This window comes from Salmo salar, chromosome ssa19, assembly GCF_905237065.1.
Source record: "Salmo salar chromosome ssa19, Ssal_v3.1, whole genome shotgun sequence".
Classification (NCBI taxonomy): domain Eukaryota; kingdom Metazoa; phylum Chordata; class Actinopteri; order Salmoniformes; family Salmonidae; genus Salmo; species Salmo salar.
The window spans coordinates 47,613,194-47,626,246 of NC_059460.1; positions in this window are offsets into that span (position 1 = coordinate 47,613,194).

Here is a 13,053-nt window from a genome sequence, read left to right on the forward strand (position 1 = left end):
CTTACTACCCTGAGACAAGGCTGAGTGTAACAGCTGTCGTAGAGAGGGGACCAAAGTGCAGTGTGTTGATTGCTCATGATGAATATTTATTATAACTCAAAACACTAAAGGAAAAATAACAAAGAGAAAAACGAAAGCGCACAGTTCTGTCAGGTACATAAACTAAACAGAAGACAACTACCCACAAACACAGGTGGAAAAAAACCCCTACTTAAGTATGATCTCCAAATAGAGACAACGAGGACCAGCTGCCTCTAATTGGAGATCATCCCAAAAAACAACAACATAGAAATAGAAAAACTAGAACCTAAACATAGATATTCAAAACATAGAAAAACACAAAACACCCCCTGTCACGCCCTGACCTACTCTACCATAGAAAATAACATCTTACTATGGTCAGGACGTGACACAGAGTATAGCCCACAAAGATCTCTGCCACGGCACAACCCAAGGGGGGGGGGGGCCAACCCAGACAGGAAGACCACGTCAGTGACTCAACCCACTCAAGTGACGCACCCCTCCTAGGGACGGCATGGAAGAGCACCAGTAAGCCAGTGACTCAGCCCCTGTAATGGGGTTAGAGGCAGAGAATCCCAGTGGAGAGAGGGGAACCGGCCAGGCAGAGACAGCAAGGGCAGTTCGTTGCTCCAGAGCCTTTCCGTTCACCTTCACACTCCTGTGCCAGACTACATTCAATCATACGACCTACTGAAGAGATGAGTCTTCAGTAAAGACTTAAAGGCTGAGACCGAGTCTGCGTCTCTCACATGGATAGGCAGACCATTCCATAAAAATTGAGCTCTATAGGAGAAAGCCCTGCCTCCAGCTGTTTGCTTAGAAATTCTAGGGACAATTAGGAGGCCTGCGTCTTGTAACTGTTGCGTCCGTGTAGGTATGTACGGAAGAATCTAATCGGTAAGATAGGTAGGAGCAAGCCCATGTAATGCTTTGTAGGTTAGCAGTAAAACCTTGAAATCAGCCCTTGCCTTAACAGGAAGCCAGTGTAGGGAGGCTAGCACTGGAGTAATATGATCACATTTTTTGGTTCTAGTCAGGATTCTAGCAGCCGTATTTAGCACTAACTGAAGTTTATTTAGTGCTTTATCCGGGTAGCCGGAAAGTAGAGCATTGCAGTAGTCTAACCTAGAAGTAACAAAAGCATGGATTGATTTTTCTGCATAATTGTTGGACAGAAAGTTTCAGATTTTTGCAATGTTACGTAGATGGAAAAAAGCTGTCCTTGAAAGAGTCTTGATATGTTTGTCAAAAGAGAGATCAGGGTCCAGAGTAACGCCGAGGTCCTTCACAGTTTTATTTGAGACGACTGTACAACCATCAAGATTAATTGTCAGATTCATCAGAAGATCTCTTTGTTTCTTGGGACCTAGAACAAGCATCTCTGTTTTGTCCGAGTTTATAAGTAGAAAGTTTGCAGCCATCCACTTCCTTATGTCTGAAACACAGGCTGCTAGTGAAGGCAATTTTGGGGCTTCACCATGTTTCATTGAAATGTACAGCTGTGTGCCATCCGCATAGCAGTGAAAGTTAGCATTATGTTTTCGAATGACATCCCCAAGAGGTAAAATATATAGTGAAAACAATAGTGGTCCTAAAACGGAACCTTGAGGAACACCGAAATTTACAGTTGATTTGTCAGAGGACAAACCATTCACAGAGACAAACTGATATCTTTCCCGACAGATAAGATCTAAACCAGGCCAGAACTTGTCCGTGTAGACCAATTTGGGTTTCCAATCTCTCCAAAAGAATGTAGTGATCGATAGTATCAAAAGCAGCACTAAGGTCTAGGAGCACGAGGACAGATGCAGAGCCTCGGTCTGACGCCATTAAAAGGTAATTTACCACCTTCACAAGTGCAGTCTCAGTGCTATGATGGGGTCTAAAACCAGACTGAAGCATTTAGAATACATTGTTTGTCTTCAGGAAGGCAGTGAGTTGCTGCGCAACAGCTTTTTCTAACATTTTTGAGAGAAATGGAAGATTTGATATAGGCCGATAGTTTTTTATATTTTCTGGGTCAAGGTTTGGCAACTATTTGTGAGTGCTCCATGGCCAGGTGGGCCTGGCCCTGTTTGTTCCCTCTGTCCTCCAGCGTCCAGCCTTGCCTCCGCATCGCTCCTCCTCCAGCACCAGCCCAGGCCGATGGGCATACTCTCCACCACGCCACCCCCTGCTCCCTCTCCATCCCACTCACAGAACCTGTCTAGAACCAGGAACCATTCATCATCACACCAGAAGAGGGACGGTGGAAGGACCAAAGATCTAGACAACTCCCTGGAATAAGCAGCTCACAGGGGAGGACCATCACTGACCTCCTGGTCTTGGGTTTCCAGGTGTGTTTTCTCTCTCCTCAGGTTGTCCTCACTCCCCTTTGCAGATCCAGAACAAATCCCAGCATAAACACCAATCCAGATCCCGGTTTCCAGCACCAGTCCCAGTCCCAGCACCAGACCGCTAGACGAGGAACGGAGGAGGGACCAAAGATCAGACCTTCACCAGGAGCGAGTAGGCCACAGGAAAGTACCACCATTGACCTCTGGTTCTAGGGCTCCAATTTGTGTCTGCTTGATCCTCAGGTTGTCCTTCCTCCCCTTTCCCCTTCCCAGTTCCTGGTTCCCGGTCCCCAGTCTCAACAGCAGACCCAGCACCAAGCCATGGTGTTACTGATACAAGTATCCTGTATGTATCCTGTGTTTCGTTTCTCTCCTTCTCCCCTCACAGGTGACAATCATCACTCCCCAATCAGTCATCAATCAGTCCCCAAACAGAAGACACCTGCTCCTCTTCCCTCACCCAATCACAGCCCCTTTCCCTTGGTTTAAAAACCCCAGTCAGTTGCTCTCTCTCTAGCTCATTCTCACTCTGAGATCAATCTTTGTGTTCATTCTCTCAATCGCTCTGTGTTCAACAACTCTCTCTCTGTGTCCCTAGCTCTACATCTCTGTGTTGATCTCTTTTGTTTTGCAACTACATGTCACTTTGTCCATCCCACCTGTGAGTATTATTTTGTTAGTGTTGACTGTTTGTTTGGTGGGAAAAGGGGGTACTAAGACAAGTCGCCCATGGGCATATATTACCCGTAGGAATACTTTGTCTAAGTACCCTAGTTAGAACTGGGCGGACCACCCACTGTATTTTTGGTTAGTTAGCTAGCTGTTGTGGAAATAGGCTAGTCTAGCTTAGGGATGTTTTTGATTATTGTTTCTTTGCTTGGGTCCAGCTCAGCCCCTTTTCTCACACCCCTTTACCGTGTGTTTAAAATAAACCTTTTGAGTTTGACGGTAGATTTCAGTTGTCTGTGGTTTTTGGTTCTCACTGTTCTTTATCACTATTATAATTTGCATGATTTATGTTACGGGTCTCGTATCCATCCCCCCCCCCTAGACTGCTGGGCCAAAGGGATTCGTAACACATGGTTTCCAGTCCCCGAATTACTAATCCAGCATTTCCCAAAGTCGGCCCTGGGGACCCCAAGGGTGAACATTTTGTTTTTTGCCCTATTACAGGGATACTAAACTTGATTCAGCTGCGGGGTGATTTTTTTTCTTAAGTGGATGGTCGGGGCCCGAAACATAATTACAAATCATTTGTAGACTGAAAATTTAATGCAAGAAGCCCAAACAGATATGTTTGACTAAAACATAATAATTTCAAACCTTGCTTACATTTGTATAAGATCACGTCTCTGTTCTGTGTTATTTCATCTCATGATCACGTCTCTCTGTTCTGTGTTATTTCATCTCATCTCTATAGAGCCGCTGTCTGACTTCTTCAAAGTACATTCAAATTACATAAAGTACAAAGTACGTACAGTTTACAGGCGATATAACAGTAGTGAGCTTGATTACCAACAACAACGAGACAGCCTACAGAGAGGAGGTGAGGGCCCTCAGTGTGTGGTGTCAGGAAAAACCAAAGTACATGAATCTCTAGGAGACAGAACGCATCCCCTCCTGAGCGGTATGACGGCTGCGTGGTCCCATGGTGTTTATACTTGCGTACTATTGTTTGTACAGATGAACGTGGTACCTTCATGTGTTTGGAAATTGCTCCCAAAGATGAACCAGACTTGTGGAGGTCTACATTTTTTTTCTGATGCATTTGGCAGATTTTTTGTTGTTGTTGATTTTCCCATGATGTCAAGCAGAGGCACTGAGTTTGAAGGTAGGCCTTGAAATACATCCACAGGGACACCTCCAATTGACTCAAATGATATCAATTAGCATATCAGAAGCTTCTAAAGCCATGACATAATTTTCTGAAATTTCCAAGCTGTTTAAAGGCACAGTCAACTTAGTGTATGTAAACTTCTGACCCACCGGAATTGTGATACAGTGAGATAATCTGTCTTTAAACAATTGTTGGAAAAATTACTTTTGTCATGCACAAAGTAGATGTCCTAACCGACTTGCCAAAACTATAGTTTAACAAGAAATTTGTGGAATGGTTGAAAAACGAATTTTAATGACTCCAGCGTAAGTGTATGTACATTTCCAAATTCAACTGTATATTCAATGTGTGGGGCAAAATTTTGGATATGATTAAGAAGTTGGAGGTCTTTTCTGTCTGCATTAACAAGGACAACACACAGGTATTTCCATCATTGTATGATTTCTGTGTGCAAATGAACTCAAGCTTACGGACAATGTCAAATGTGATATACAGTAGCGAAGCACTTGAGTGAGTACTTTCCCGAAACGGACGACACAAACAACTGGATTCGTTATCCCTTTCATGACCTGCCTCCAGTCCACTTAATGATATCTGAACAAAAGAGCCTCATCCAAATTGCAACAAGCGGTTCTGTGAAAATGTAATTTAATCAGAAGTCACTGCCAGATTTCTGGATAGGGCTGCGCTCACAGCTTCTTGCCTTTGCAAATCACGCTGTTAAGACACTGATGCCCTTTGCAATGTCGTGTCTTTGGCTATGCCGGATTAAGTGATATGACATGCTAACCTATAAAATTGTTTCTCTGTAATTAATATTACCTGATTAAGCTAATCATGTAAATGTAAATAACTTGAAAGTTGGGACACCACGGAAGAGTGTTTATAGAGCCGTTATCTTCCGAATAAACTCTTAAAGACCTATTTATATTTTACATCTATAGCAGTCAATATTAACCCTTATCTTATTTTCAGTCTCATAATGAACGTTGTAAATTCTTGGCTATCTTCACGAACCCTGGCTAACAAGTTGAATCAGCAATACAAAATTGGGTTTATTTATTTACTAAATACCTAAACTAATCACACAGAATTACAAATACACAGAATACAAATGATGTCATACAGAAAACGTCCCTGGTGGACGGAACCTGTATGATGGCTGGTTACACAAAAGAAAGGGGGTTGGGCTTGAATGAAAGAGCGGGAAGACTTAGGAACAAAGAAACAGCAGCTATGCTATCGTAAATACATTATCTTATGCATTACTAAATTACCGCCCATTTGGAAAAGGAAAATGCAATAAATATTTACTCTAAGCTGCGCTTCGGTATATTGGTCGTAGATGCTGGCCGGGTTGGCCAACAGATCTTCCTGTCCTCGGAAGAATGTCTCTGGTGGTAAATTGGATACGTGGTGGTATCTTCGTCTGTGGTAGACTGGATCCGCCGTCCGTCCTTTCCTAGCCCACGTCTACAGCGGCCGCTGCTTACTCAACGGCTAGGAAGTATCACTTCTGTAGTGAATAAGCTCAAAGTTCATACCATTCGCCACCAAAGCTCACGCCGAGGTTGGCTTAGTTCTGTACTTGACATGTGTGTCCTTCTAACGTAAAGGCTGCAGACCTCACGTACTGGAACCTGGTTATCTTTTCGTCAAAGGCTTATATAGTGGAGAGGGCGAAGGATGTGTTTCATCATTTATAACCCCTGTCTCTTCACAGGGGTGGGCCACTGATCAAGCAGGGCACTTTCCTTATGAAAACCCAATTCTCTCATTTGGAAGCTAAAATTACATTTAATCTCCTAACAAACAATTTCAATATCAAACATTTCAATTGCATAACAATTCCATGTGACTCTGATAACTAGAGGGTGTATACTTTCCCAGGTACAGTTTGTCGTCCTGTCATCAACTCATAATGTCTCAGATGACAACCGAGCTGACATCCATACTCATTACGTTCCAAAGCATATTTCCAACTGGTTTTATTACCAAAATATGGTTCCTTTCCCCATTTGTTTGATGTTCCCAAACTCTCTATATTTAACCTGTTATGGCTAGGGGGCAGTATTTTCACGGCTGGATAAAAAAACGTACCCGATTTAATCTGGTTACTACTCCTGCCCAGTAACTAGAATATGCATATAATTATTGGCTTTGGATAGAAAACACTCCAAAGTTTCTAAAACTGTTTGAATGGTGTCTGTGAGTATAACAGAACTCAAATGGCAGGTCAAAACCTGAGAGATTCCTTTACAGGAAGTGGCCTGTCTGACCATTTCTTGGACTTCTTTGCCATCTCTATCTTTTACAAAGGATCTCTGCTCTAACGTGACACTTCCTACGTCTTCCATGGGCGCTCAGAGCCCGGGAAAAACCTGAATGTCGTCATCCCAGCCCCAGGCTGAAACACATTATCGCCTTTGTCAAGTGGCCGATCAAGGGACTGTGGGCTTAGGCGCGTGCCCTGGCCGCCCCCGTCTTTGTGATTTTTCCTCTGTTTGCCGAAAAGGAGATTCCCGGTCGGAATATTATCGCTTTTTTACGAGATAAATTGCATAAAAATTGATTTTAAACAGCGGTTGACATGCTTCGAAGTACGGTAATGGAATATTTAGATTTTTTTTGTCACGAATTGCGCCATGTGCGCGACCCTGATTTACCATTTCGGATAGTGTCTGGGACGCACGAACAAAACGCCGCTATTCGGATATAACAATGGATTATTTTGGACCAAACCAACATTTGTTATTGAAGTAGCAGTCCTGGGAGTACATTCTGACGAAGACAACAAAAGGTAATCAAACTTTTATAATAGCAAATCTGATATTGGTGAGTGCTAAACTTGCCAGGTGTCTAAATAGCTAGCCCGTGATGGCTGGGCTATGTACTTAGAATATTGCAAAATGTGCTTTCACCAAAAAGCTATTTTAAAATCGGACATATCGAGTGCATAGAGGAGTTCTGTATCTATAATTCTTAAAATAATTGTTATGCTTTTTGTGAACGTTTATCGTGAGTAATTTAGTAAATTGTTAGCAAATTCCCCTGCTAGTTCTGAACGTCACATGCTAATGTAAAAAGCAGTTTTTTGATATAAATATGAACTTGATTGAACAAAACATGCATGTATTGTATAACATAATGTCCTAGGTGTGTCATCTGATGAAGATCATCAAAGGTTAGTGCTGCATTTAGCTGTCTTCTGGGTTTTTGTGACATTATATGCTAGCTTGAAAAATGGGTGTCTGATTATTTCTGGCTTGGTACTCTGCTGACATAATCTAATGTTTTGCTTTCGCTGTAAAGCCTTTTTGAAATCGGACAGTGTGGTTAGATAAAGGAGAGTCTTGTCTTTAAAATGCTGTGAAATAGTCATATGGTTGAAAAATTGAAGTTTTTGTATTTTTGAGGAATTTGTAATTCGCGCCACGCCTATCATTGGATATTGGAGCAGGTGTTCCGCTAGCGGAACGTCTAGATGTAAGAGGTTAACTCAACTTGCCATGTTTGGAGGAGGAGGAATGCTGCCTATGACCCCAAGAACACCATCCCCACCGTCAAAGATGGAGGTGGAAACATTATGCTTTGGGGGTGTTTTTCTGCTAAGGGGACAGGACAACTTCACCGCATCAAAGGGACGATGGACGGGGCCATGTACCGTCAAATCTTGGGTGAGAACCTCCTTCCCTCAGCCAGGGCATTGAAAATGGGTCGTGGATGGGTATTCCAGCATGACAATGACCCAAAACACATGGCCAAGGCAACAAAGGAGTGGCTCAATAAGAAGCACATTAAGGTCCTGGAGTGGCCTAGCCAGTCTCCAGACCTTAATCCCATAGAAAATCTGTGGAGGGAGCTGAAGGTTCGAGTTGCCAAACGTCAGCCTCGAAACCTTAATGACTTGGAGAAGATCTACAAAGAGAAGTGGGACAAAATCCCTCCTGAGATGTGTGCAAACCTGGTGGCCAACTACAAGAAACGTCTGACCTCTGTGATTGCCAACAAGGGTTTTGCCACCAAGTACTAAGTCATGTTTTGCAGAGGGGTCAAATACTTATTTCCCTCATTAAAATGCAAATCAATTTATAACATTTTTAACATGCTGTAACGCTAGGGCGTAGTGGGTGCAGAGTCAGGAGCAGGAGGCAGAGAATGCAGGGTAGTGTTATTTGTTCAACACACAACGGCAAAACACAAGCCGCCCCAACAGCGAACTAGAGCCCACACAAAAACCAAAGTGCCCAAACACATGGGACAAAACAGGTCGGCGCAACATACGCACGCGCACCTCAAAATACACAAGCAATACAGCAAACAAATAATCCCGCACACAGAGCAGGAGGGCCTCCTGGCTAAAATAGCCCAGCTAATCAGCCCAAACCAAAAACAGGTGCACACAATAAACGAAAATGGGGAAAAGGGAAATCAGTGGCAGCTAGTCGGCTGGCGACGACGACCGCCGAGCGCCACCCAAACAGGAGGGGGAGCTACCTATGGTAGGAGTCGTGACACATGCGTTTTTCTGGATTTTTTTTGTTGTTATTCTGTCTCTCACTGTTCAAATAAACCTACCATTAAAATTATTGACTGATCATTTCTTTGTCAGTGGGCAAACGAACAAAATCAGCAGGGGATCAAATACTTTTTCCCTCACTGTATGTCACTCCCTTTGGTGCCTTCCCCAGGTGTCATTGTTTCTGTTTTAATTTCATGTCTGTGTGTTGTTTGTGTTTCTTGTTTTGTATTATGTTCTGTTTATTTTATTAAAACACTCGCTCCCTGAACTTGCTTCCCGACGCTCAACGCACATCGTTACACAGCAAGTGGATAAGCCGGTTGTGGAGGTCCTGGGCTGGCGTGGTTACATGTGGTCTGCGGTTGTACTTCCAAATTCTATAAAATGACGTTGGAAGTGGCTTATGATATAGAAATTAACATTACATTCTCCGGCAACAGCTCTGGTGGATATTCCTGCAGTCAGCATGCCAATTGCACGCTCCCTCAAAACTTGAGATATCTGTGGCATTGTGTTTTGTGACAAACATAAACATTTTAGAGTGGCCTTTTATTGTCCCCAGCACAAGATGTACATGTGTAATGATCATGCTGTTTAATTAGCTTCTTGATATGTCACATCTGTTAGGTGGATGGATTACTCACTAACAGGAAATACTCACTAACAGGGATGTAAATACATTTGACAACTGACAACGAGGAGACAGCCTATAGGGAGGAGGTCAGAGACCTGGCAGTGTGGTGCCAGGATAACAACCTATCCCTCAATGTGATCAAGACAAAGGAGATGATTGTGGACTCCAGAAAAAGGAGGACCGAGCATGCCCCCATTCTCATCGATAGGGCTATAGTGGAGCAGGTTGAGAGCTTCAAGTTCCTTGGTGTTCATATCACCAACAAACTATCATGGTCCAAACACACCAAGACAGTTGTGAAGAGGGCATGACAACGCCTATTCGCCCTCAGGAGACTGAAAAAATTTGGCATGGGTCCTCAGATCCTCAAAAACTTCTACAGCTGCAGCATCGAGAGCATCCTGACTGGTTGCATCACTGCCTGGTATGGCAACTGCTCGGCCTTCGACCGCAAGGCACTACAGAGGGTAGTGCGTACGGCCCAGTATATCACTGGGGCCAAGCTTTCCTGCCATCCACGACCTCTATAATATTCGGTGTCAGGGGAAGGCACAAAAAATTGTCAAGGACTTCAGCCACCCTATTCATAGACTGCTCTCTCTTCTACCGCACGGCAAGCGATACAGGACTGCCAAGTCTAGGTCCAAAAGGCTTCTTAACAGCTTCTACCCCCAAGCCATAAGACTCTTGAACAGTTCATCAAGTGGCTACCTTAACTATTTGCATTGTACCCACCCCACCCCCCATTTTTACACTGCTGCTACTCTCTGTTTATTATCAATACCTCTACCTACATGTACATATTACCTCAATTACCTCGACTAACTGGTGCCCCTGCACATTGACTCTGTGCCGGAACCCCCTGTATATAGCCTCACTACTGTTATTTTATTGTTGCTCCTTAATTATTTGTTATATTTCTATTTAATTTGTTTTCTTAAAATTGTATTGTTGGTTAAGGGCTTGTAAGTAAGCATTTCACTGTAAGGTGTTGTATTCGGCGCATATGACAAATAAAATTTGATTTGATTTGTGCACAAAATCTGAGAGAAATCAGCTTTTTGTGTGTATGGAACATTTCTGGGATCTTTTATTTCAGCTCATGAAACATGGGATCAACACTTCACATCTTGCATTTATATTTTTGTTCAGTTGACATCGGACAGTTCAATCTGGATCTGATTTATCTCTAGAGAAGTGATGTGCAATTTGCGCATTGAGCTCACAGAAGAAAAAAAACGAACTAAATGTAATTCAAATAATTGAACCGACATCGGTCAATTAGTTGTTTAAAAAACGAAAAATAACCAACATTTGAGTTAATCACTCAGCACTACTGGCTAGCTAGGTCTTCAGCTAGCATGGAACAAAATGGGGGTAAGGGTCCTTCAAAACTCTGACTCAGTTGTCAAATCAACACATCTGTCAGTGCTGCTGTGAACCACATCACAAGAAACATGCCAAACGGGAGATGCATAAACAAATAATTTATACAATTTCAATGTTTGAGTTGTTTTGTGTATCACCAAATTAGCTAGAGATGAGCTTTATGCAACACTGCTCACTGCACCAAGTTACTTGAGTTTCAAAGAGTTGTCAGTCAAGGCGAGCTCATGAATATGCAATACTGCTCACTGCACCATGTTCCTTGAGTTTCAGAGTTGTCAGTCAAGGCGAGCCATGAATATAAGCTGGTTTTCTACTCTTGCCCTGGGGACCCACCTAGTTAGCAGGTTTTCATTTCATCCTTCCTTTTCATCATTCATAGTACTGTGACTATGGATCGTATTCAAAAAGCCTTAGTCCTTGTATATTTCAGGTAATCTATGAGGTAAATAATCAGACAGTGATTATCTAAAGGTAGATGTACCGAGTGTCTGTTGTCGTTCAAACCAATCAGATAAACTACTGTCTAATTGATAATCGGCTGGAGTGAACAAACTAGGGCACACCAGGATGGATCAACATTGATTAGCACGCGTACATAATAGTGACAAGTCAACATTTTAATGGAACTAAACTGTCACACTCCTTAGGGTACACAGTGAGAAGCTCGCTGGACAAAAGAAACACCGCTTTCTAACACAGCAATCACAGCAACAGGAGTCAGATGAGTGGTTGAAGTGGACTGATGCTGACCGATACAGAAAATGTCTACCACTGACTCCTCTAAAAACAACTAAGAAGAAAAACAACTTTTATCCCAAACAGTTTTAGTTCGTTTGAAGATAATTCAAATGAGCAACATTTTCAAACCCAACTTTGAAGTGCCAAGACCGGGCCGTTATACAAGAACATCTTGAAGCAGAAAATGCTGATGTGAACTAAGTTATTCATTCCAACAACAAAAAAACACAGAAAATATTTGATACAAACACCTAATGAGCATTATAGACTACTGAGTAAAGATATTTTTTAACGTCACGCCTCGAATCTCAGGACCTCTCCCTCAAAACACACATGATCACCCTCCTAAAGCATTCCAACCCATTGCGCTATTGGAAAAGGCCTTCCATTTACTGCCTCAACTACCCCCCTCCCCTACTTCCCCCAACTACCCCCTCCCCTATTCCACCATCTACCCTCCCACTCCCCCAATTACCCCCTGCGTCTACTGCCCCCAACTACCCCCCCACTATCCCAACTACCCCCCTCCCCTATTCCCCCATCTACCCCCCCACTCCCCTAATTACCCCCTGTGTCTACTGCCCCAACTACCCCCCCACTCCCCCAATTACCCCCTGCGTCTACTGCACCCAACTACCCCACTCCCTTACTTCCCCCAAATACCACCTCTCCTATTCCCCGATCTACCCCCCTACTCCCCCAATTACCCCCTGCGCCTACTGCCCCCAACTACCCCCCTACTATCCCAACTACCCCCTTCCCCTACTCCCCCAACTACCCCCCTCCGCTACTCCCCCAACTACCCCCTCCCCTACTATCCCAACTATCCCCCTCCCCTACTTACCCCAACATAATTTCTCTCTCTGTAACAGCATCTGCTCTCTTCACACTTCACCCTCCTCTGCTTATGCTGAGTCAGCCAGCCAGCCACACACACGCACGCACGCAAGCACGCACGCACGCACGCACAAGTCATCCATCAGGACACAATTTCAGACAAATCATGGTCTTACTATCCAACACTAGATAAAAATTCACTGCATTGCCATGGGACACAACAACGTACCCTGTCTGTCTGGAAAAAATGGAAATTCAGAGCCAAAACTCAATGTATTCTCTGTAAGAAGTACACACCATTTAGAATGAATCAGATCGGGCCTCCCGAGTGGCACAGTGGTTGTGGCACAGTGGCTGTGCCACTAGAGATTCTGGTTCGAGTCCAGGCTCTGTCGCAGCCGGCCGCGACCAGGAGACCCATGGGGCAGCGCACAATTGGCCCAGCATCGTCTGGGTTAAGGGAGGGTTTGGCCGGCAGGGATGTCCTTGTCCCATCGCACACTAGTGACTCCTGTGGCAGGCCGGGCACGCTGACACGGTCACCAGGTGTACGGTGTTTCCTCCAACACATTGGTGCGACTGGCTTCTGGGTTAAGTTGGCATTGTGTCAAGAAGCAGTGCGGCTTGGTTTGGTTGTGTTTCGGAGGACGCACGGCTCTCGACCTTTGCCTCTCCCGAGTCCATACGGGAGTTGCAGCGATGAGACAAGACTGTAACTACCAATTGGGGAGAAAAAGGG